Source organism: Oncorhynchus keta, chromosome 36, assembly GCF_023373465.1.
Source record: "Oncorhynchus keta strain PuntledgeMale-10-30-2019 chromosome 36, Oket_V2, whole genome shotgun sequence".
Lineage (NCBI taxonomy): Eukaryota > Metazoa > Chordata > Actinopteri > Salmoniformes > Salmonidae > Oncorhynchus > Oncorhynchus keta.
In genome coordinates, this window is record NC_068456.1 from 2,725,319 (window position 1) to 2,748,115 (window position 22,797).

The 22,797-nt window shown below is 46.0% G+C and overlaps 1 protein-coding gene across 2 annotated transcripts in view; it reads right to left on the bottom strand.

Moving 5' to 3' along the window:
• Positions 1 to 18,754, bottom strand: part of rassf4a (Ras association domain family member 4a) — a 64,356-nt gene extending 45,602 nt beyond the window's left edge. Inside the window, exons 1-2 of one of the 2 annotated variants that reach the window (XM_052498296.1) lie at positions 18,602 to 18,737; positions 18,334 to 18,378 (exon numbers count right to left, since the gene is read on the bottom strand). The gene's annotated coding sequence lies outside the window, so the exon portion shown is untranslated. Of the gene's footprint in view, positions 1 to 18,333; positions 18,379 to 18,601 lie in introns of both variants that reach the window. The other variant, XM_035753846.2, reaches the window with a different exon arrangement.
• Between the last annotated feature and the right edge of the window lie 4,043 nt (positions 18,755 to 22,797).

Here is a 22,797-nt window from a genome sequence, read left to right on the forward strand (position 1 = left end):
AAAGAGGCACTGAGTTTGAAGGTAGGCATCTACAGGTACACCTCCAATTGACCCAAATTATGTCAATTGTTCTATTAGAAGCTTCTAAAACCATGACATAATTTTCTGGAATTTTCCAAGCTGTTTAAAGGGACAGTCAACTTAGTGTATGTAAACTTCTATCCCACTGGAATTGTGATACAGTGAATTATAAGAGAAATCATGTCTGTAAACATTATTTGTTTCATGCACCAAGGTAGATGTCCTATCCGACTTGCCAAAACTACAGTTTGTTAACAAGAGATTTGTGAAGTGGTTGAAAAACAAGTTTTAATGACTCAAACCTAAGTGTTTGTAAACTTCCGCCTCCAACTGTACATATCCCAACCAGTAGCCATGTACTGTATTACAGGCAACATCAACAACCGATCTAAAGGCTAGAGCTGCCCAAATTCAAAGAGCGGGACACTAATTCGGATACATAAGAAATCCCGCTATGTCCTCAAATGCCACCTGCACAGTGACATAACACGCTAAATACCTTTATGCTCACTTTGAGGCAAGCAAAACTGAAGCATGCATGAGAGCACCAGCTGTTCTGGACGACTGTGCGATCATGCTCTCCATAGCCGATGTGAGCAAGACCTTTAAACGGGTCAACATTCACAAGGTTGCTGGAGACGGATATCCAGGATGTGTACTCAGAGCATGCACGGACCAACTGGCAAGTGTCTTCACTGACATTTTCAACCTCTCCCTGATCGATTCTGTAATACCTATATGTATCAAGCAGACCACCATAGTCCTTGTGCCCAAGAAAGCGAAGATATCCTGCTTAAATTACTACCGCCCCATAGCACTCACGTCGGTAGCCATGAAGTGCTTTGAAAGGCTGGTCATGGCTCACATCAAAACCATCATCCCGCAAACCCTAGACCCATCCAATTCGCATACTGCCCAAACAGATGCACAGATGACAGTTTGTTAAGTGTAATGGGATTATTGCAGTAATCTTTTACTGATTTGAAGCTTCTGAAAAATAAAAGATCCTGCAAGGGGTATTTTAAAAAAGAAGTCTCAATGTCTAACCAAATTGAGGAGTCAACATTTGTGATCCAGTCAGAAATATAATGTAAGTGGGCACACCACCACCACAACAACCTAATATTGGGTAGATCAAATCCCCCCATAGAACCTGGCAGCTGCTATATCAAAACATCTTCAGCATACAAACTTATTTTATGATGAACGTCACCAATGAGTAGACCCTGTATGGCAGGTATTACTCTGATGGCCTTGGCCAATGGTTCCATAGCGAGCGCAAATAGGAGAGGGGACAAAGGACAGCCGTTCCTGGTACCTCTGTGTGTGGAGAAGCTATTTGACCTTAGCCCGTTAGCAAGGACAGCAGCCTGAGGGTCATCAAATAAAACCATAACACATTTTATAAAGTTGTCATCTAGAGTAAATTTAGTCAGAGCTAAGAATAGGTAGGACCACTCCACACGGTCAAATGCTTTTTCAGCATCTAGGGAGACAATCCACAGCACTTCGTTGGTAGGCTTGAATAACATTAAGAAGACGCCTGTCATTATTACGTGAGTTGCGGACCTTAATCAAGTCAGTTTGGTCCCCTTTCACAATTAGTGGCAATAACTCTTCTGAACATTCGAGACGTGTTCTGAACATTCGAGACGTGTAGTCCGCTTGTCATTCCAATTTCCTTGCATTAGCGTAGCCTTTTCTGTAGCCTGTCAACTATGTGTCTGTCTATCCCTGTTCTCTCCTCTCTGCACAGACCATACAAACGCTCCACACCGCGTGGCCGCGACCACCCTAACCTGGTGGTCCCAGCGCGTACGACCCACGTGGAGTTCCAGGTCTCCGGTAGCCTCTGGAACTGCCAATCTGCGGCCAACAAGGCAGAGTTCATCTCAGCCTATGCCTCCCTCCAGTCCCTTGACTTCTTGGCACTGACGGAAACATGGATCACCACAGATAACACTGCTACTCCTACTGCTCTCTCCTCGTCCGCCCACGTGTTCTCGCACACCCCGAGAGCTTCTGGTCAGCGGGGTGGTGGCACCGGGATCCTCATCTCTCCCAAGTGGTCTTTCTCTCTTTCTCCCCTTACCCATCTGTCTATTGCCTCCTTTGAATTCCATGCTGTCACAGTTACCAGCCCTTTCAAGCTTAACATCCTTATCATTTATCGCCCTCCAGGTTCCCTTGGAGAGTTCATCAATGAGCTTGATGCCTTGATAAGCTCCTTTCCTGAGGACGGCTCACCTCTCACAGTTCTGGGCGACTTTAACCTCCCCCACGTCTACCTTTGACTCATTCCTCTCTGCCTCCTTCTTTCCACTCCTCTCCTCTTTTGACCTCACCCTCTCACCTTCCCCCTACTCACAAGGCAGGCAATACGCTTGACCTCATCTTTACTAGATGCTGTTCTTCCACTAACCTCATTGCAACTCCCCTCCAAGTCTCCGACCACTACCTTGTATCCTTTTCCCTCTCGCTCTCATCCAACACTTCCCACACTGCCCCTACTCGGATGGTATCGCGCCGTCCCAACCTTCGCTCTCTCTCCCCGCTACTCTCTCCTCTTCCATCCTATCTTCTCTTCCCTCTGCTCAAACTTTCTCCAACCTATCTCCTGATTCTGCCTCCTCAACCCTCCTCTCCTCCCTTACTGCATCCTTTGACTCCCTATGTCCCCTATCCTCCAGGCCGGCTCGGTCCTCCCCTCCCGCTCCGTGGCTCGACGACTCATTGCGAGCTCACAGAACAGGGCTCCGGGCAGCCGAGCGGAAATGGAGGAAAATTCGCCTCCCTGCGGACCTGGCATCCTTTCACTCCCTCCTCTCTACATTTTCCTCCTCTGTCTCTGCTGCTAAAGCCACTTTCTACCATTCTAAGTTCCAAGCATCTGCCTCTAACCCTAGGAAGCTCTTTGCCACCTTCTCCTCCCTCCTGAATCCTCCCCCTCCCTCGTCCCTCTCTGCAGATGACTTCGTCAACCATTTTGAAAAGAAGGTCGATGACATCCGATCCTCGTTTGCTAAGTCAAACGACACCGCTGGTTCTGCTCACACTGCCCTACCCTATGCTCTGACCTCTTTCTCCCTCTCTCTCCAGATGAAATCTCGCGTCTTGTGACGGCCGGCCGCCCAACAACCTGCCCGCTTGACCCTATCCCCTCCTCTTCTCCAGACCATTTCCGGAGACCTTCTCCCTTACCTCACCTCGCTCATCAACTCATCCCTGACCGCTGGCTACGTCCCTCCCGTCTTCAAGAGAGCGAGAGTTGCACCCTTCTGAAAAAACCTACACTCGATCCCTCCGATGTCAACAACTACAGACCAGTATCCCTTCTCTCTTTTCTCTCCAAAACTCTTGAGCGTGCCGTCCTTGGCCAGCTCTACCGCTATCTCTCTCAGAATGACCTTCTTGATCCAAACCAGTCAGGTTTCAAGACTAGTCATTCAACTGAGACTGCTCTTCTCTGTATCACGGAGGCGCTCCGCACTGCTAAAGCTAACTCTCTCTCCTCTGCTCTCATCCTTCTAGACCTATCGGCTGCCTTCGATACTGTGAACCATCAGATCCTCCTCTCCACCCTCTCCGAGTTGGGCATCTAATTGCGTCCTACCTGACAGGTCGCTCCTACCAGGTGGCGTGGCGAGAATCTGTCTCCTCACCACGCGCTCTCACCACTGGTGTCCCCCAGGGCTCTGTTCTAGGCCCTCTCTTATTCTCGCTATACACCAAGTCACTTGGCTCTGTCATAACCTCACATGGTCTCTCCTATCATTGCTATGCAGACGACACACAATTAATCTTCTCCTTTCCCCCTTCTGATGACCAGGTATCGCATCTCTGCATGTCTGGCAGACATATCAGTTGGATGACGGATCACCACCTCAAGCTGAACCTCAGCAAGACGGAGCTCCTCTTCCTCCCGGGGAAGGACTGCCCGTTCCATGATCTCGCCATCACGGTTGACAACTCCATTGTGTCCTCCTCCCAGAGCGCTAAGAACCTTGGCGTGATCCTGGACAACACCCTGACGTTCTCAACTAACATCAAGGCGGTGTCCCGTTCCTGTAGGTTCATGCTCTACAACATCCGCAGAGTACGACCCTGCCTCACACAGGAAGCGGCGCAGGTCCTAATCCAGGCACTTGTCATCTCCCGTCTTGATTACTTTCGCTGTTGGCTGGGCTCCCTGCCTGTGCCATTAAACCCCTACAACTCATCCAGAACGCCGCAGCCCGTCTGGTGTTCAACCTTCCCAAGTTCTCTCAACCCCGCTCCTCCGCTCTCTCCACTGGCTTCAGTTGAAGCTCGCATCCGCTACAAGACCATGGTTTACGGAGCTGTGAGGGGAACGGCACCTCAGTACCTCCAGGCTCTGATCAGGCCCTACACCCAAACAAGGGCACTGCGTTCATCCACCTCTGGCCTGCTCGCCTCCCTACCACTGAGGAAGTACAGTTCCCGCTCAGCCCAGTCAAAACTGTTCGCTGCTCTGGCCCCCAATGGTGGAACAAACTCCCTCACGACGCCAGGACAGCGGAGTCAATCACCACCTTCCGGAGACACCTGAAACCCCACCTCTTCAAGGAATACCTAGGATAGGGTAAGTAAGGGTAGGTAATCCTTCCCCCCCAACAAGATTTAGATGCAAGTGGCTGTTCCACTGGTTGTCATAAGGTGTATGCACCAATTTGTAAGTCGCTCTGGATAAGAGCGTCTGCTAAATGACTTAAATGTAAATGTAAATGTCTTGTGGCTAGGATTTTAGAAAGCTAATTTCTATCCACGTTCATAAGGGCAATAGGTCTGTATGAGGAACAAGACTCTGGGCATTTCCCTTTTTGAGAATGAGTGAAATGTTAGCTTCCCTCAGTGTTTGAGGGAGACTTTCATTTGAAAATGATTGGTTAAACATATCAAGCAATGGCTCAAGTTAAGGCCATGGAACTCATTATAGAACTCACTACAAAACCTGTCTGATCCTGGGTCCCTACCATTTTGCAAATTCTCAATTCCAAACATTATCTCTTCCTTGGTAATAGGGACATTAAGGAGAGACCTCTGTTCTTCGGAAATAGTAATAAGCTTAATCTTACTTTGGGTGCATCATTTGTCAGTTCTGAGGCATAAATATTTGCATAAAATGTCTTCAATTACTAATTTAGCCATTTATTTGTATATAAATGGTTGCAATCAGAATCAGTAATAATAGCAATTGACTGGGAGTCTGCTGTCTTTTTAGCTAGGTAAGACAAATATTTTCCTGGTTTATAGCCATGTTCACAAAGCTTTCCACAGACAAATCTAATTTTATTTTCAGCGTCCTGTTTTAGGAGAGAGTCCAACGTTGATCTAAGGACTGATATTTTTTTAATAGTTCAGGAGTGGACATTTTTATGTAGTCTTCTTCAGCTGCCAATTCACCCTCTAATGTTTTTGCTTTTCATGTTTTTTTTCCATCTCTTAGTGGCTGAGTATGACATAATCAGATCCCTGGCGTACACTTTACAGGTTTCCCAAAGGAGTGACAAGCTTGTCTGTTGATTGAGAGTTAACAGAGAAAAATGCTTTAACCTCTGTAATAAAATATTATGTACAGTGCCTTCGGAAAGTATTCAGATTCCTTGACTTTTTCCACATTGTGTTATGTTACAGCCTTATTCTAAAATGTATTTTTATCAATTTGATGACAAAATAAAAACAGATTTTTAGACATTTTTGCACATTTATTTAAAATAAATAACAGAAATACCGTATTTACATAAATATTCAGACCCTTCGCTATGAGACTCGAAATTGAGCTTAGGTGCATCCTGTTTCCATTGATCATCCTTGAGATGTTTCTACAACTTGATTGGAGTCCACCAGTGGTACATTCAATTGATTGGACATGATTTGGAAAGGCACACACCTGTCTATATAAGGTCCCACAATTGACAGTGCATGTCAGAGCAAAAACCAAGCCATGAGGTCGAAGGAATTGTCCGGAGAGCTTCAAGACAGAATTGAGTTGAGTCACAGGTCTGGGGAAGGGCACCAAAAAAATACCTTCAGCATTGAAGATCCCCAAGAACACAGTGGCCTCCATCATTCTTAAATGGAAGAAGATTGCAACCACCAAGACTCATCCTAGACCTGACCGCGCAGCCAAACTGAGCAATCGGGCGAGAAGGGACTTGGTCAGGGAGGTGACCAAGAACCCGATGGTCACTCTGACAGAGCTCCAGAGTTCCTCTGTGGAGATGGGAGAACCTTCCAGAAGGACAACCATCTCTGCAGCACTCCAGAAATCAGGCCTTTAAGGTAGAGTGGCCAGACGGAAGCCACTCCTCAGTAAAAGGCACATGACAGCCCGCTTGGAGTTTGCCAAAAGGCACCTAAAAACTCAGACTATGAGAAACAAGATTCTCTGGTCTGATGATACCAAGATTGAACTCTTTGGCCTGAAAACCAAGCGTCACGTCTGGAGGAAACCTGCCACCATCCCTATGGTGAAGCATGTTGGTGGTAGCATCATGCTGTGGGGATGTTTTTCAGCAGCAGGGACTGGGAGACTAGTCAGGATCGAGGGAAAGATAAACAGAGGAAAGTACTGAGAGATCCTTTATGAAAAATTGCTCCAGAGTACTCAGTACTCTGAATGTCCTTGAGTGGCCCAGCCAGAGCTCGGACCTGAACCCGATCAAACATTTCTGGAGAGACCTGAAAATCGTGCAGCAATGCTCCCCATCCAACCTGACAGAGCTTGAGCGGATCTTCAGAAAAGAATGGGAGAAACTCCCCAAACACAGGTGTGCCAAGCTTGTAGCATCATACCCAAGAATACTGTAATCACTGCCAAAGGTGCTTCAACCTTGTACCGAGTAAAGGGTCTGAATACTTACTGCGAAAGTATTCACCCCCTTGGCATTTTTCTTATTTTGTTGCCTTACAACCTGGAATTAAAATATATTTTGGGGGGGTTTGTATAATTTGATTTACACAACATGCCTACCACTTTGAATATGCAAAATATTTTTTATTGTGAAACAAACAATAAATAAGACAAAAAAACAGAACTTGAGTGTGCAGAAGAAAGTCAATACTTTGTAGAGCCACTTTTTTTGCAGCAATTACAGCTGCAAGTCTATTGGGGTATGTCTCTATAAGCTTGGCACATCTAGCCACTGGGATTTTTGCCCATTCTCCAAGGCAAAACTGCTCCAGCTCCTTCAAGTTGAATGGGTTCCGCCGGTGTACAGCAATCTTTAAGTCATACCACAGATTCTCATTTGGATTGAGGTCTGGTACTTTGACTAGGCCATTCCAAGAAATGTAAATGTTTCCCCTTAAACCACTTGTGTTGCTTTAGCATTATGCTTAGGGTCATTTCGACTCTGTCAATCACCAAATTCTTATCGGCAGACTCAACAGCCTCGGTTTTTCGGATGACTGCCTTGCCTGGTTCACCAATTACTTTGCAGACAGAGTTCAGTGTGTCAAATCAGAGGGCATGCTGTCCGGTCCTCTGGCAGTCTCTATGGGGGTGCCACAGGGTTCAATTCTCGGGCCGACTCTTTTCTCTGTATATATCAATGATGTTGCTCTTGCTGCGGGCGATTCCCTGATCCACCTCTACGCAGACGACACCATTCTATATACTTTCGGCCCGTCATTGGACACTGTGCTATCAAACCTCCAAACGAGCTTCAATGCCATACAGCACTCCTTCCGTGGCCTCCAACTGCTCTTAAACGCGAGTAAAACCAAATGCATGCTTTTCAACCGATCGCTGCCTGCACCCGCATGCCCGACTAGCATCACCACCCTGGATGGTTCCAACCTTGAATATGTGGACATCTATAAGTACCTAGGTGTCTGGCTAGACTGCAAACTCTCCTTCCAGACTCACATCAAACATCTCCAATCAAAAATCAAATCCAGAGTCGGCTTTCTATTCCGCAACAAAGCCTCCTTCACTCACGCTGCCAAGCTTACCCTAGTAAAACTGACTATCCTACCGATCCTCGACTTCGGCGATGTCATCTACAAAATGGCTTCCAACACTCTACTCAGCAAACTGGATGCAGTCTATCACAGTGCCATCCGTTTTGTCACTAAAGCACCTTATACCACCCACCACTGCGACTTGTATGCTCTAGTCGGCTGGCCCTCACTACATATTCGTCGCCAGACCCACTGGCTCCAGGTCATTTACAAGTCCATGCTAGGCAAAGCTCCGCCTTATCTCAGTTCACTGGTCACGATGGCAACACCCATCTGTAGCACGCGCTCCAGCAGGTGTATCTCACTGATCATCCCTAAAGCCAACACCTCATTTGGCCGCCTTTCGTTCCAGTACTCTGCTGCCTGTGACTGGAACGAATTGCAAAAATCGCTGAAGTTGGAGACTTTTATCTCCCTCACCAACTTCAAACATCAGCTATCCGAGCAGCTAACCGATCGCTGCAGCTGTACATAGTCTATAGGTAAATAGCTCACCCTTTTTCACCTACCTCATTCCCATACTGTTTTTATACTGTTTTTATTTATTTACTTTTCTGCTCTTTTGCACACCAATATCTCTACCTGTACATGCCCATCTGATCATTTATCACTCCAGTGTTAATCTGCAAAATTGTATTATTCGCCTACCTCCTCATGCCTTTTGCACACATTGTATATAGACTGCCCATTTTTTTTTCTACTGTGTTATTGACTTGCTAATTGTTTACTCCATGTGTAACTCTGTGTTGTCTGTTCACACTGCTATGCTTTATCTTGGCCAGGTCGCAGTTGCAAATGAGAACTTGTTCTCAACTAGCCTACCTGGTTAAATAAAGGTGAAATAAAAAAAAATAAAAAAAAAATTGTCCTGCTGCAAGGTGAACCTCTGTTCCAGTCTCAAATCTCTGGAAGAGATGTCCCTCAATAACTTCCCTGTATTTAGTGCCATCCATCATTCCTTCAATTCTGACCAGTTTCCCAGTCCCTGCCGATGAAAAACTTCCCCACAGCATGATGCTGCCACCATGCTTCACTGTGGGGATGGTGTTTTCGGGGTGATTAGAGGTGTTGGGTTTGCACCAGACATAGTGTTTTCCTTGATGGACAAAAAGCTACATTTTAGTCTCATCTGACCAGAGTACCTTCTTCCATATGTTTGGGGAGTCTCCCACATGGCTTTTGGCGAACACCAAACATGTTTGCTTATTTAAGCGATGTATTTTTTCTGGCCACTCTTCCGTAATGCCCAGCTCTGTGGAGTGTACGGCTTAAAGTGGTCCTATGGACAGCTACGCCATTCTCCACCGTGGAGCTTCTTCAGGGTTATCTTTGGTCTCTTTGTTGCCTCTCTGATGAATTGCCCATTCTTGCCTGGTCCATGAGTTTTGGTGGGTGGCCAACTCTTGGCAGGTTTGTTGTGGTTTGTTGTGGTGCCATATTATTTCCATTTTTTAAATAATGGATTTTAAAATGGTTCTCTGTGGCATGCTCAAAGTTTTGGATATTTTTAAAAACTCAACCCTGACCTGTTTGGAGAGCTCCTTGGTCTTCATGGTGCTGCTTGCTTGGTGGTGCCCCTTGCTTAGTGGTGTTGCAGACTCTGGGGCTTTTCAGAACTGGTGTATATATACACTGAGATCATGTGACACTTAAATAAAGTCCACCTGTGTGCAATCTAACTAATTATGTGACTTCTGAAGGTATTTGGTTGTACCAGATCTTATTTGGGGGCTTTGTAGCAAAGGAATACAAAGTGAATACAAAGTGAATACATATGCATGCACCACTTTACAGTTGTTGGTTTTATAGAAAAGTATATTTTTTTCATTTCACTTCACCAATTTGGAATATTTTGTGTATGTCCATTACATGAAATCCAAATAAAAATATATTTAAATTACAGGGAAAATAGGAAAAACACCAAGGGGGATGAATACTTTTGCAAGGCACTGTTTCTAAATGTGATATTTCCGTTTTATTATTATTTTTCAGAAATTAGCAAACATTTCTAAAAAACATTTTTTCTTTTCCATTATGGGGTATTGTGTGCAGATTGATGAGGGGAAAAATTAGTTAATCAATTTTAGAATAAAGCTGTAACGTAACAAAAATGTGAAAAAGTCAAGGCACTAAATGATGGTCTTTAAGATTGAATACAACCAATCTCCAATGTCTTGATGGATTGGGTGACTGTCACGACTCCTACCGAAGGTGGCACTCCTTCCTGTTCGGGTGGTGCTCGGCAGTCGTCGTCACCAGCCTACTAGCTGCCACCGATCCCTTTTTCCCTTTTCTGTTGGTTTGGTGTGATTTGTTTCACCCATTTCTTGTTTAAATTGTTAGTTTGGCTATTTAAGTCGGTAGGCCCGCCTGCTCTTCATATGTTTGGCTAGTTAAGTCGGTAGACCCACCTGCTCTTCGTGTGGGCTTGTTTATTCCAACTTTGTATGTGTGGTAGTGCGATCTTGGTTTGGTTCCTGTTTTGGGCATTTGTTTTATGACGCTCAGTTTAGTTGTATAGACTATTTTGTCCGGTGCTGAATAAAGCGCTATTCAGAACTTTCTGCCTCCTGCACCTGACTCTGCAACCACTACGCCTTATATTGTTACAGAAGCCCGCACCACCGATGGAGTCAGCAGGAGCAGCGGCCACCCCCCTTCCATCGATGGAGGAACGAGTTCTTCATTCCCACCACCATCCTCCATCGGATAGGGTCAGCGATGGACAAGATGGAGAGAATGGACCGATGGGAGAGGAGTGGTCTCCCCACTTCACCTCCGGCTCCTCCAACGAGTCCACCTACTCCACCCCCAGTGTCCTGCTCCAGCGCACTTCGTATTGCACCTCCGAGGGAGTACGATGGAACGGCGACTGGGTGCCAGGGGTTTCTCCTCCAACTTGAGTTGTACCTGGCTACCGTGAGGCCGACTCCCTCCAGGGAGGAGAGTGTGCCTGATGAGCCGAGCTCTGGAGTGGGCCAATGCTGTCTGGAATGGCCCAGACTCGGCGAGGGAGCATTATCCAGAGCTCACCCGCCGTTTCCGGGCTGTATTCGACCACCCTCAGGAGGGCCGAGCGGCGGGTGAGCGAATATTTCACCTTAGGCAGGAGACGAGGAGCGCGCAGGGCTTTGCATTGGAGTTCCAGACCTTGGCCGCTGGGGCCGGATGGAACGACAGGGCCCTGATGGACCACTACTGTAGCAGCCTTCGGGAGGAAGTCCAAAGGGAGCTAGCTTGTCGGGACACCACTCTCTCCCTAGACAAACTTATAGACATGTCTATTCGGCTGGACAATCTGCTAGCTGCCCGCGGGCGTTCAGGAAAGGTCCTGTCAGTTCCCCCTCTGAGCCCTCCCGCTCCCATTCCTATGGAGATAGGGGGGGCTGCTTCTCAGTCACCCCAGGTGAGTCAGCATCAAACTCACCCAGAGCCCCCTGTTCGTCACATGTTTGTATACATTTTTTTTCCTTGATTTTTCTCCCTCTTCCCAGCATAAGGCACTAGTCGATTCAGATGCAGCTGGGAACTTTATGGATCGCGGACTCGCCCTCAAGCTGGGAATTCTGCTGGTGCCGATAAATCCCCCCTTCCCCGTGCACTCCTTAGATAGCCGGCCATTAGGGTCAGGGCTGGTCAGGGAGGCCACTGTTCCACTGGACATGGTGACGCAGGGGGATCATAGGGAGCGGATGAGTCTCTTCCTTATCAATTCACCTGCGTTTCCAGTGGCACTGGGGGTTCCTTGGCTGGCCAGTCAATCCCAGGATTTCGTGGAGACAGGGGGTTCTTCAGGGGTTGTCAGAGGAGTGTTCAGGTAGGTTTATGGGAGTTTCCACTGGTGCCACGTCGGTGGAGAGTCCAGACCAGGTCTCCACTGTGCGCATACCCCCTGAATGTGCCGATTTGGCTATCGCTTTCTGTAAGAAGAAGGCGACTAAATTACCACCTCATCAACAGGGGGATTGTGCGATAAACCTCCAGGTAAACGCTGCGCTTCCCAAGAGTCACGTGTACCCATTGTCACAGGAGGAGACGTTGGCTATGGAGACATGACACGGAATCTCTGAGACAGGGGTACATTCGGCCCTCCATTTCACCAGTCTCCTCGAGTTTCTTTTTTGTGAAAAAAAAACGAGGAAGGTTTGCGTCCGTGTATTGATTATAGAGGTCTCAATTCCATCACGGTGGAGTTTAGTTACCCACTACCTCTCATCGCTATGGCGGTGGAATCATTTCACGGGGCGCAGTTTTTCACGAAACTGGACCTCAGGAGCGTGTATAATCTGGTGCGTATTCGGGAGGGAGACGAGTGTAAAAACGTGTTTAGTACCACATCGGGCAATTATGAGTACCTCGACATGCCGTATGGATTAAAGAATGCTCCAGCCGTCTTTCAATCCTTTGTAGATGAGATTCTCAGGGACCTGCACGGGCAGAGCGTGGTTGTATATATCGATGATACCCTGATCTATTCCGCCACACGTGCCGAGCATGTGTCCCTGGTGCGCAAAGTGCTCGGGAGACTGCTGGAGCATGACCTATATGTCAAGGCTGAGAAGTGTGTGTTCTCAAAACGAGCCGTCTCCTTCCTGGGTTATCGCATTTCCACCTCGGGGCAAGTGATGGAGTGTGACCCCGTTAAGGCCGTGCGTAATTTGCCGACTCCAACCATGGTGAAGGAGGTACAGCGGTTTTTAGGGTTTGACAATTACTCCTGGAGGTTTATCCGGGGTTTTGGTCAGGTAGCGGCCCCCATTAGCTCACTGCTGAAGGGGGGGGCAAGTGCGTTTGCGGTGGTCGGCAGAGGCTGACAGAGCCTTCAATCGGTTGAAGGCGCTGTTCACAGATGTGCCCGTGCTGGCGCACCCGGACCCTTCTTTAGCATTCATAGTGGAGGTGGACGAGGCTGGGGTGGGTGCCGTTCTATCACAGCGTTCGGGTACACCACCGAAACTCCGCCCCTGCGCTTTCCTTTCGAAGAAGCTCGGTCCGGCGGAGCGTAACTATGATGTGGGGGACCGGGAGTTGTTAGCTGTAGTAAAGGCTCTGAAGGTGTGGAGACACTGGCTTGAGGGGGCTAAGCACCCTTTTCTCATCTGGACTGACCACCGGAATCTGGAGTATTTCCGGGCAGCTAGGAGAATTAATCTGCGTCAGGCAAGGTGGGCCATATTCTTCACCCGATTTAGGTTTACCATATCGTATAGACCAGGCTCCCTGAATACTAAGGCCGATGCGCTGTCCCGTCACTATGACACGGAGGATCGGCCCATCGATCCTACTCCCATTCTTCCAGCCTCTAGGCTGGTGGCACCGGTGGTATGGGAGGTGGACACGGACATTGAGCGGGCGTTACAGGTGGAACCTGCACCTCCACAATGTCCTACAGGTCGTAAGTACGTGTCACTTGGTGTTCGTGATGAATTAATTCGGTGGGCTCACACACTACCATCTTCGGGTCATCCTGGTGTGGCAAGGACAGTGCGGCATTTTAGGGGGAAGTACTGGTGGCCCCCCTTGGCCAGGGACGTTAGGATCTATGTCTCTTCCTGTTCGGTGTGCATCGGTCAGCTTGACCTCTGGTTATCACCCCGAGAGTAATGGACAGGTGGAGAGAGTGAACCAGGAGGTGGGTAGGTTTCTGCGGTCGTATTGCCAGGACCGGCCGTACCATGGGCGGAGTTAGCCCAGAACTCACTCCGCCACTCCTCCACGGACATGTCACCATTCCAATGCGTGTTGTGCTACCAGCCGGTCCTGGCGGGTGGCATCAGAGTCAGACCGAAGCTCCTGCGGTGGAGGAGTGGGTGCAGCGCTCCAAGGAGACCTGGAGGGCCGTCCAGGAATCCCTCAAGCAAGCAGGTGGATGGCAGAAGAGGAGCGCTGACCGCCACCGCAGTGAGGCCCCCGTATTTGTACCAGGGCACAGGGTCTGGCTCTCGATCCGAAATCTACCCCTCCGCTTGCCCTGTCGGAAGCTGGGGCCGCAGTGTGTGTGGCCCTTCAAAGTCCTGGGGGGGGGGGTAAACAAGGTGTGTTATAGATTACAACTCCCTTCCTATTATCGTATTAACCCCTCGTTTCATGTGTCTCTCCTCAGGCCGGTGGTAGCTGGTCCCCTGCAAGAAGGTGAAGTGCCGGAGGTCCCTCCGCCCCCTCTGGACATCGAGGGGTCCCCGGCGTACACAGTACATGCTATTCTGGACTCAAGACGCCGGGTGGGTACCGGTGGGGGACATCTTGGATCCGTCAATGTTGAGGGATCTTCATCGCCTCCATCCGGATCGCCCTGCGCCTCACGCTCTGGGTGGTCCTCGAGGCCAGTGTCGGCGAGCTCCCCTTCCTGTTCGGGTGGTGTTCGGCGGTCGTCGTCACCTTTTTCCCCTTCTCTGTTGGTTTGGTCTGATTTGTTTCACCGGTTTCTTGTTTAGACTTTTAGTTTGGCTATTTAAGTCGGTAGGCCCGTCTGCTCTTCGTGCGGGCTTGTTTATTATCACTTTGTATGTGTGGTAGTGCGATCTTGGTTTGGTTCCTGTTTTGGGCATTTGTTTTATGACGCTCAGTTTCGTTGTATATACTATTTTGCCCGGTGCTGAATAAAGTGCTATTCAGAACTTTCTGCCTCCTGCACCTGACTCCGCACCCACTACGCCTAATATTGTCACTGTGACCCTTTGAGTTTTGTGTCCAGGATCACCTCAGCATGATCCGATAGGACTATGCTTCCTATATTAGTGGATAAAACAGAATATAAAGCCACCAATTGTGCAAGTTCTCCCACTTAAAAAGATGAGGCCTGTAATTTTCATCATAGGTACACTTCAACTATGACAGACAAAATGAGAAAAGAAAATCCAGAATATCACATTGTAGGATTTTTAATTAATTTATTTGCAAATTATGGTGGAAAATAAGTATTTGGTCACCTACAAACAAGCAAGATTTCTGGCTCTCACAGACCTGTAACTTCTTCTTTAAGAGGCACCTCTGTCCTCCACTCGTTACCTGTATTAATGGCACCTGTTTGAACTTGTTATCAGTATAAAAGAAACCTGTTCACAACCTCAAACAGTCACACTCCAAACTCCACTATGGCCAAGACCAAAGAGCTGTCAAAGGACACCAGAAACAAAATTGTAGACCTGCACCAGGCTGGGAAGACTGAATCTGCAATAGGTAAGCAGCTTGGTTTGAAGAAATCAACTCAACTCGTCGTGTTTGGAGGACAAAGAATGCTGAGTTGCATCCAAAGAACACCATACCTACTGTGAAGCATGGGGGTCGAAACATCATGCTTTGTGGCTGTTTTTCTTCAAAGGGACCAGGACGACTGATCCGTGTAAAGGAAAGAATGAATGGGGCCATGTATCGTGAGATTTCCATCAGCAAGGGCATTGAAGATGAAACGTGGCTGGGTCTTTCAGCATGACAATGATCCCAAACACACCGCTCGGGCAACGAATGAGTGGCTTCGTAAGAAGCATTTCAAGGTCCTGGAGTGGCCTTGCCAGTCTCCAGATCTCAACCCGATAGAAAATCTTTGGAGGGAGTTGAAAGTCCGTGTTGCCCAGCAACAGCCCCAAAACATCACTGCTCTCGAGGAGATCTGCATGGAGGAATGGGCCAAAATACCAGCAACACTGTGTGAAAACCTTGTGAACACTTACAAAAACGTTTCACCTCTGTCATTGCCAACAAATGGTATATAACAAAGTATTGAGAAACTTTTGTTATTGACCAAATACTTATTATCCACCATAATTTGCCAAAAAATTCATTAAAAAATCCTACAATGTGATTCTCTGGATTTGTTTTTCTTATTTTGACTGTCATAGTTGAAGTTTACCTATGATGAAAAGTACAGGCCTCTCATCTTTAAGTAGGAGAACTTGCACAATTGGTGGCTAACTAAGTACTTTTTTGCCCCACTGTATAAAGCAACCACAAGCTATCGGTGGCTGAAAACACAATTGTCGCGGGATGAACAAGTGATGAATTTCCGGGCAATTTAAAATAAATTCCTTCCTCCCTCCACCCTTGTCCTGCAAGTGTATACTCGTCAGATGTCATGATACGTCATCAGAAGTGTCCACTTCATTTCAGGGCTGAGGGGGGAGACTGCGTCTTTTAATTGTTTGGAATGCAGCCACTGTTTTTTCTACAGCACCATTTTGTCCGAATACACTTGCTATTTAACACAACCGTTAGTGTGACAAAACTATCTGTAGAGTTGAAAATGCGATGGAAACACATTGAGCTTGAGATTTTATTCGATACATGAAAACTTTAGCGAAAAAGTACATTTTGTGTTCACTACATCATCACACACTGATTTTTACCCGCAACAAGTCAGTTTGGTGGAAATGTTTTTTAGCTGATGTTTTTATATTCACGTGAAAATCTGTTGCCAATTGGACTGACTGACATAACAAGAGAAAAACAAAAAACATTTTTGAAATTGCACCTTTGTATTCTACTATTCTAACTCTCAACATTAAGTTGAGACTCCGAATGAGTTCCACAAAAGTTTGCCCATCCCTGGTGTAGAGTACTTAAACAATTAGTCCATATTTTTCATTGTGAGAATCAATTAAACGCACAACACTGGCGTTCCCATGTCGTTGAGTGGTTCTCATTGGGGTTAGTGGGAGGACACTGGCACCTAGTGGTTAAATCACAAACTACATTGGCACTAATGATCAGTCTAACCATCTGTAAAGTCACCTGTCATCAGCTCATATCATTAGACTCGACCACAGCAGGACGAACAACACTAACCTATTATCTAACTCATATAGAGAAGAGGTCATGTTGGAGACTGCACTACAATGTCCTATTTAAAAATGTTTCAATTTACAATTTACATAATCAAATTACTTGTCCCATTTGTATCAATAATCATCCTCGATTCAATGTATTGTCACAGCCCTGTAGGTGCTGGTTGGTAAGAGTATCTCTCGCTCTCTCATTGAGGTTTAGTTAGCTCCACAGGTTGATGGGAGTGAACGATTTTACAGGACACTACAGGTGGGGTTAATCCATTAACCCTGGTCTGGGACCTTTAACTCTGTGACCACAGAATCAGCAGTGTGTGTGTGTGTGTGTGTGTGTGTGTGTGAGAGAGATAGGGGCCCAGTTCTCCTCTGGATTCACTGACAGAGATGACTGGATAACTGGATCATCCAGCATGGTCATACATATTCATAAACTCAAATAGATGTATAAATATTCCACAACGTTAAAGCATCTAAGTCTGTCACCATTTACATGACTTATTAAACCCCAGCACATGGACCTTCAGAGACAGACCGGGCATATGCTCCTCACAACTTCAAAAAAAAAATCTATATGATTGTAGGGGAAGACAGGGATACAAACCTGGGTAGCTGGCGTGAAAGCCAAAACACCCGATGCACCAATAGGGTTACCCACTTGATGAGAATTGTAACGTGGCTCAGATAGCAAGGATCACTACAATGAACAGGAAGGCACATCCCTGTGCCCTCACACATCCAGCCATGCGTTCCGAAGGCCTCACGGCCACCATCTCACTTCTGACACCAGTGTAGGGGAAGGTGGGGCAGGGAAGCAAACCCAGGTCACTGCTATGAAAGGCACCCTAAACGCATTGCCCCAATAGTGTTAACCCACTTGCTGGGAATTGCAAAGTGACTCATATAGCAAGGATTGCTAGTATGTGTTCTGTGGTTATCCATCCAGTGTTAATAACTTTGTGGTGATGCCAAAGGCAAATGTCCACCAGTGCTTGAACAATATAACTCATAGTCTATTCTATTGATGCTCCCTCCTATTATTCTCTGCCGATGTTTCCTATTCTCTTCTATTGATGTCTCTTATTTTATATTCAATAGCTGTTTCCTCTTCTATTCTAGTTTAGTCTGTTGTAGGCTATAGATGTCTGCCGTGTGGAGCCATACAGGCTCAGGTCTTTGAGGACAGTATCCCTGTGGACAAAGGCTCCTCAGACAGCAGAGCACTAACTAATTGATTGGATCAGGCAGAGCGAGACCCTGTCCATCTAATTGCTGCTCCCCTTCCCAGCTGGGACCAGCTGGTAACTGTCTATTGTTTGTGTAAAAGGATTTTCTCCAAAAACACAAGTAGGCGAAGAGGCACAGAAAATCTGCTGAAAATGCGATTATGCTTCGAAATCAAATCAAAAAGTAAATACAGTATTTTTTTTTATCTCAGTCTTTTGTTTTACTGTTCAGTGCCTCAAAGAGTTTTCCATAATAGCCAATGGCAACTATGATATGTTTTAAATTATCCAGTCAATTATGAATGACACACTTTATTAACTACCTCTGTCTGCATCATGAATCCGTGCGCTTTTTCCGAAACTCTTTTCTTCACCCAGTTGCCGACCGTGTATAACATTTGACAGATCAAGCAACAAAAAAACAAAACAACGAGAAGATTGTCGACAGTAGGCTGGCTATATGAACCACAAAAGAACGATGACTGACATAGTAAGGAACCGATGAGCATACATTTAACACAGCGGCTGTCATTAGCATGCTTTGGAATTATCTAATATAATATATTCCAACAATAACTGCAGATCTCTTACCATCACAGAGTGCAAAAGGAGGGTAGCGTTTTTTAAAATTATTATTCCAAAACCAGGCGGTCTCAGTCTGGTATTCGCTATATCTCCCTTATCTCGTATCTCCCTTAAAACCTCCTTGACCCTGCGCTATTCTGCTGTTGGATTGAAACCGGGTTGAGAGATTGACAGAAATATTATCCAGTAACGAGGCTGATTGATAAGACAAAACCAATAAGATTCATCTGTGGGCGAGTTTACGTTGCCTGAGGATCCAGCGCTGCGTACCTCTTATATGAATATACAGTTGAAGTCGGAGGTTTACATACACCTCAGCCAAATACATTTAAACTCAGTTTTTCACAATTCCTGACATTTAATCCTTTTAAAAAAATCAATATTTTAGGTCAGATAAGATCTCCACATTATTTTAAGAACGTGAAATGTCAGAATAATAGTCGTGAGAATGACTTATTTCAGCTTTTATTTCTTTCATCACATTCCCAGTGGGACAGAAGTTTACATGCACTCAATTAGTATTTGGTAGCATTGCCTTTAAATTGATTAACTTGAGTCAAACGTTTCAGGTAGCATTCCACAAGCTTCCCACAATAGGTTGGGTGAATTTTGTCCCATTCCTCCTGACAGAGCTGGTGTAACTGAGTCAGGTTTGCAGGCCTCCTTGCTCGCACTTTTTCAATTCTGCCCACACATTTGCTATAGGATTGAGGTCAGGGCTTTGTGATGGCCACTCCAATACCTTGACTTCGTTGTCCTTAAGCCATTTTGTCACAACTTTGGAAGTATGCTTGGGTTCATTGTCCATCTGGAAGACCCATTTGCCACCAAGCTTTAACTTCCTGACTGACGTCTTGAAATATTGCTTCAATATATCCACATAATTTTCCTTCCTTGTGAAGCCATCTATTTTGTGAAGTGCACCAGTCCCTCCTGCAGCAAAGCACCCCCACAACATGATGCTGCCACCCCCGTGCTTCATGGTTGGGATGGTGTTCTTCGGGTTGCAAGCATCCCCCTTTTTCCTCCAAACACAACGCTGGTCATTATGGGATGGTGTACTTCGGCTTGCAAGCCTCCCACTTTTTCCTCCAAACACAACGCTGGTCATTATGGACAAACAGTTCTATTTTTGTTTCATCAGACCAGAGGACGTTTCACCAAAAAAGTACGATCTTTGTCCCCATGTGCATTTGCAAACCGTAGTCTGTCTTTTTCATGGTGGTTTTGGAGCAGGGGCTTCTTCCTTGCTGAGCGGCCTTTCAGGTTATGTCGATATAGGACTCGTTTTACTGTGGATATTGATTATTTTGTACCTGTTTCCTCCAGCATCTTCACAAGGTCATTTGCTGTGGTTCTGGGATTGATTTGCACTTTTCGCACCAAAGTACGTTCATCTCTAGGAGACAGAACACGTCTCCTTCCTGAGCAGTATGACAGCTGAGTGGTCCCATGGTGTTTATACTTGCGTACTATTATTTGTACAGATGAACGTGGAATCTTCAGACGTTTGGAAATTGCTCCCAAGGATGAACCAGACTTGTGGCGGTCTACAATTTTTTTCTTCACAGATTTCTTTTGATTTTCCCATGATGTCAAGCAAAGAGGCACTGAGTTTGAAGGTAGGCCATGAAATATATCCACAGGTACAACTCCAATTGACTCAAATGATGTCAATTAGCCTATCAGAAGCTTCTAAAGCAATGACATACTTTTCTGGAATTTTCCAAGCTGTTTAAAGGCACAGTCAATTTAGTGTATGTAAACTTCTGACCCACTGGAATTGTGATACAGTGAATTATAAGTGAAATCATCTGTTTGTAAACAATTGTTGGAGAAATTACTTGTGTCATGCACAAAGTAGATGTCCTAACTGACTTGCCAAAACTATAGTTTGTTAATTAACAAGAAATTTGCAGAGTGGTTGAAAACCGAGTTTTAATGACTCCAACCTAAGTGTATGTAAACTCCCGACTTCAACTTTAAATCACAAAGCAGTATAACAACGTGCCTGAAGAGATTGATTATTATGAATGAATTGGTTAATTATAGTCTAGTGGTAAGATCATTTCCTTCTGCACTGATGTGAGAGACAGCTAGACAGGTGAAAGCAGGCTTCCAGAGAGCCACTTTATCCCTTCTTACATGTCGTGTATTTTCAGATCAGGACAGATGAAGGACAAGAAAGGTGGAAAGGAAGCCACAGTTGACTGTTGAGAAGCAGCCCTCACATCCTGTCTTTGAGACTGGATTTGGCATCTAGGAAACTATCACAGGGCAGGAGCTGGTATAAGAGAATCCGAGGAAGTGTGTGTGTGTGTGTGTGTGTGTGTGTGTGTGTGTGTGTGTGTGTGTGTGTGTGTGTGTGTGTGTGTGTGTGTGTGTGTGTGTGTGTGTGTGTGTGTGTGTGTGTGTGTGTGTGTGTGTGTGTGTGTGTGTGTGTGTGTGTGTGTGTGTGTGTGTGTGCATTTGTGTCTATATGTGTGTGTGTAGCAGAGGGTAGGTCAGTTATTCCAGCAACCAAGACACTTCTACCAGGGGAAACTCTTTGTTTTAGAGGATGTGATTATGACAAAACACATTCCAAATAAGGAACATGTTTTTAAAGGATGAGGAAGTTTGAGGAAGCAGACTGGAAATATTGAGGCTGCGTGTTAACACCTCTTTCCTGCCTAACTGTTCTCATTCTTTCTCTAAATATCTCCTGAGGTTACTCTGGCAAAAAGCAAGTTCTGTTTTTTTGAAAACAGTAACAAAATGTATTGTATCACAGTGCCTTTCTACTTTCTAAATATTTGTAACTGATTTAACTGTACTGTATATAAGAACAGGAATACAGTATGTGTATATGAATAGTGTATAATAATGATTTTTGTTGTCTCTTGGTGTCTGGACAATATATGACTCTCTTATCTTGTGTTTTATGTAATGTAATATTAGCTCATGCTGTTCTTGTATCTAGCTGTTCTGCACTGCTGAATGTACAACAGCTAATGTGGATCCCAGCTCTCTTCTCCTCTCACCCCAGCTCCCCAGGACACAGCTGAATTTGTGACAGTTCAGTCACCACCCCCTTTCAAGGGGACAATACAGAGCAAGGTTACGAACCATTCAGCTTCCTCAGGACAAAGAGTCCCTGTAACCCACCCTTAATAGCCCCTGGACAATAGCCAGAGAGACCCTGTAGAGGAGTTGTAGTGTATACTGAATTCAGAACTCTGATGAGTGGAGCAGCCTGCTTGCTAGTGTATGAAAGAGAAAGGGAGGATGACATAGAAGACAACCATGAGGGGATACCACAAGTCTGGGTTCTGTGTGTGTGTGTGTGTGTGTGTGTGTGTGTGTGTGTGTGTGTGTGTGTGTGTGTGTGTGTGTGTGTGTGTGTGTGTGTGTGTGTGTGTGTGTGTGTGTGTGTGTGTGTGTGTGTGTGTGTGTGAGAGAGAGTCTACCTAGAGTTCCAGCGCTCTAGGTGTTGTCTGATGAATGAGTATCTGCTTCTATTGATTCTCTCCAGAGTCTGGGTTCTGTCTGATAAAGGGTGTGTGTGTGTGTGTGTGTGAGAGAGAGAGAGAGAGAGTCTACCTAGAGTTCCAGCGCTCTAGGTGTTGTCTGATGAATGAGTATCTGCTTCTATTGATTCTCTCCAGAGTCTGGGTTCTGTCTGATAAAGGGTGTGTTTGTGTGTGCATGCTTTTGTGTGTGTATGCGTATTGATTAATAGCTAGAGTAGAAGAGATATGTCTGCAAGCATGGATTTCTAATGCCATAATTCCTTTTGAGGTGAGTTCTACAGGGTATATTAACAGGATTTATCTACCGACTGTTTGATAGCTAATTGAGAAGACACCTTTGTTGTTGACACCTGTGTTCCTCCCAGAGGAATTGTGTCTACCAGACCTGGGTTCAAATATTATTTGAAATCTTTCAAATACTTTGATAATTTGCTTTTACCTGCGTGTAGTGCCAGATGGGATGGATTATACATTTTGGGACTGTTTTCAGTGGCACAACTGGCTAAGGTGTTTCAAGAGGGCGGTCACCTGTGTTTGCAAGACAGTAGACACTAGATTGAGGCTGAGTACCAGCTTGTGATAGAGGAAGCTTAATGAAGAGCCGGGCTGGAGCAGAGCCTGTACACCCTGTAGCTACACCTACCTGTGTCTGATGTTGGTTCTACTGAGAACTCTCCCAGGAGATAGAAG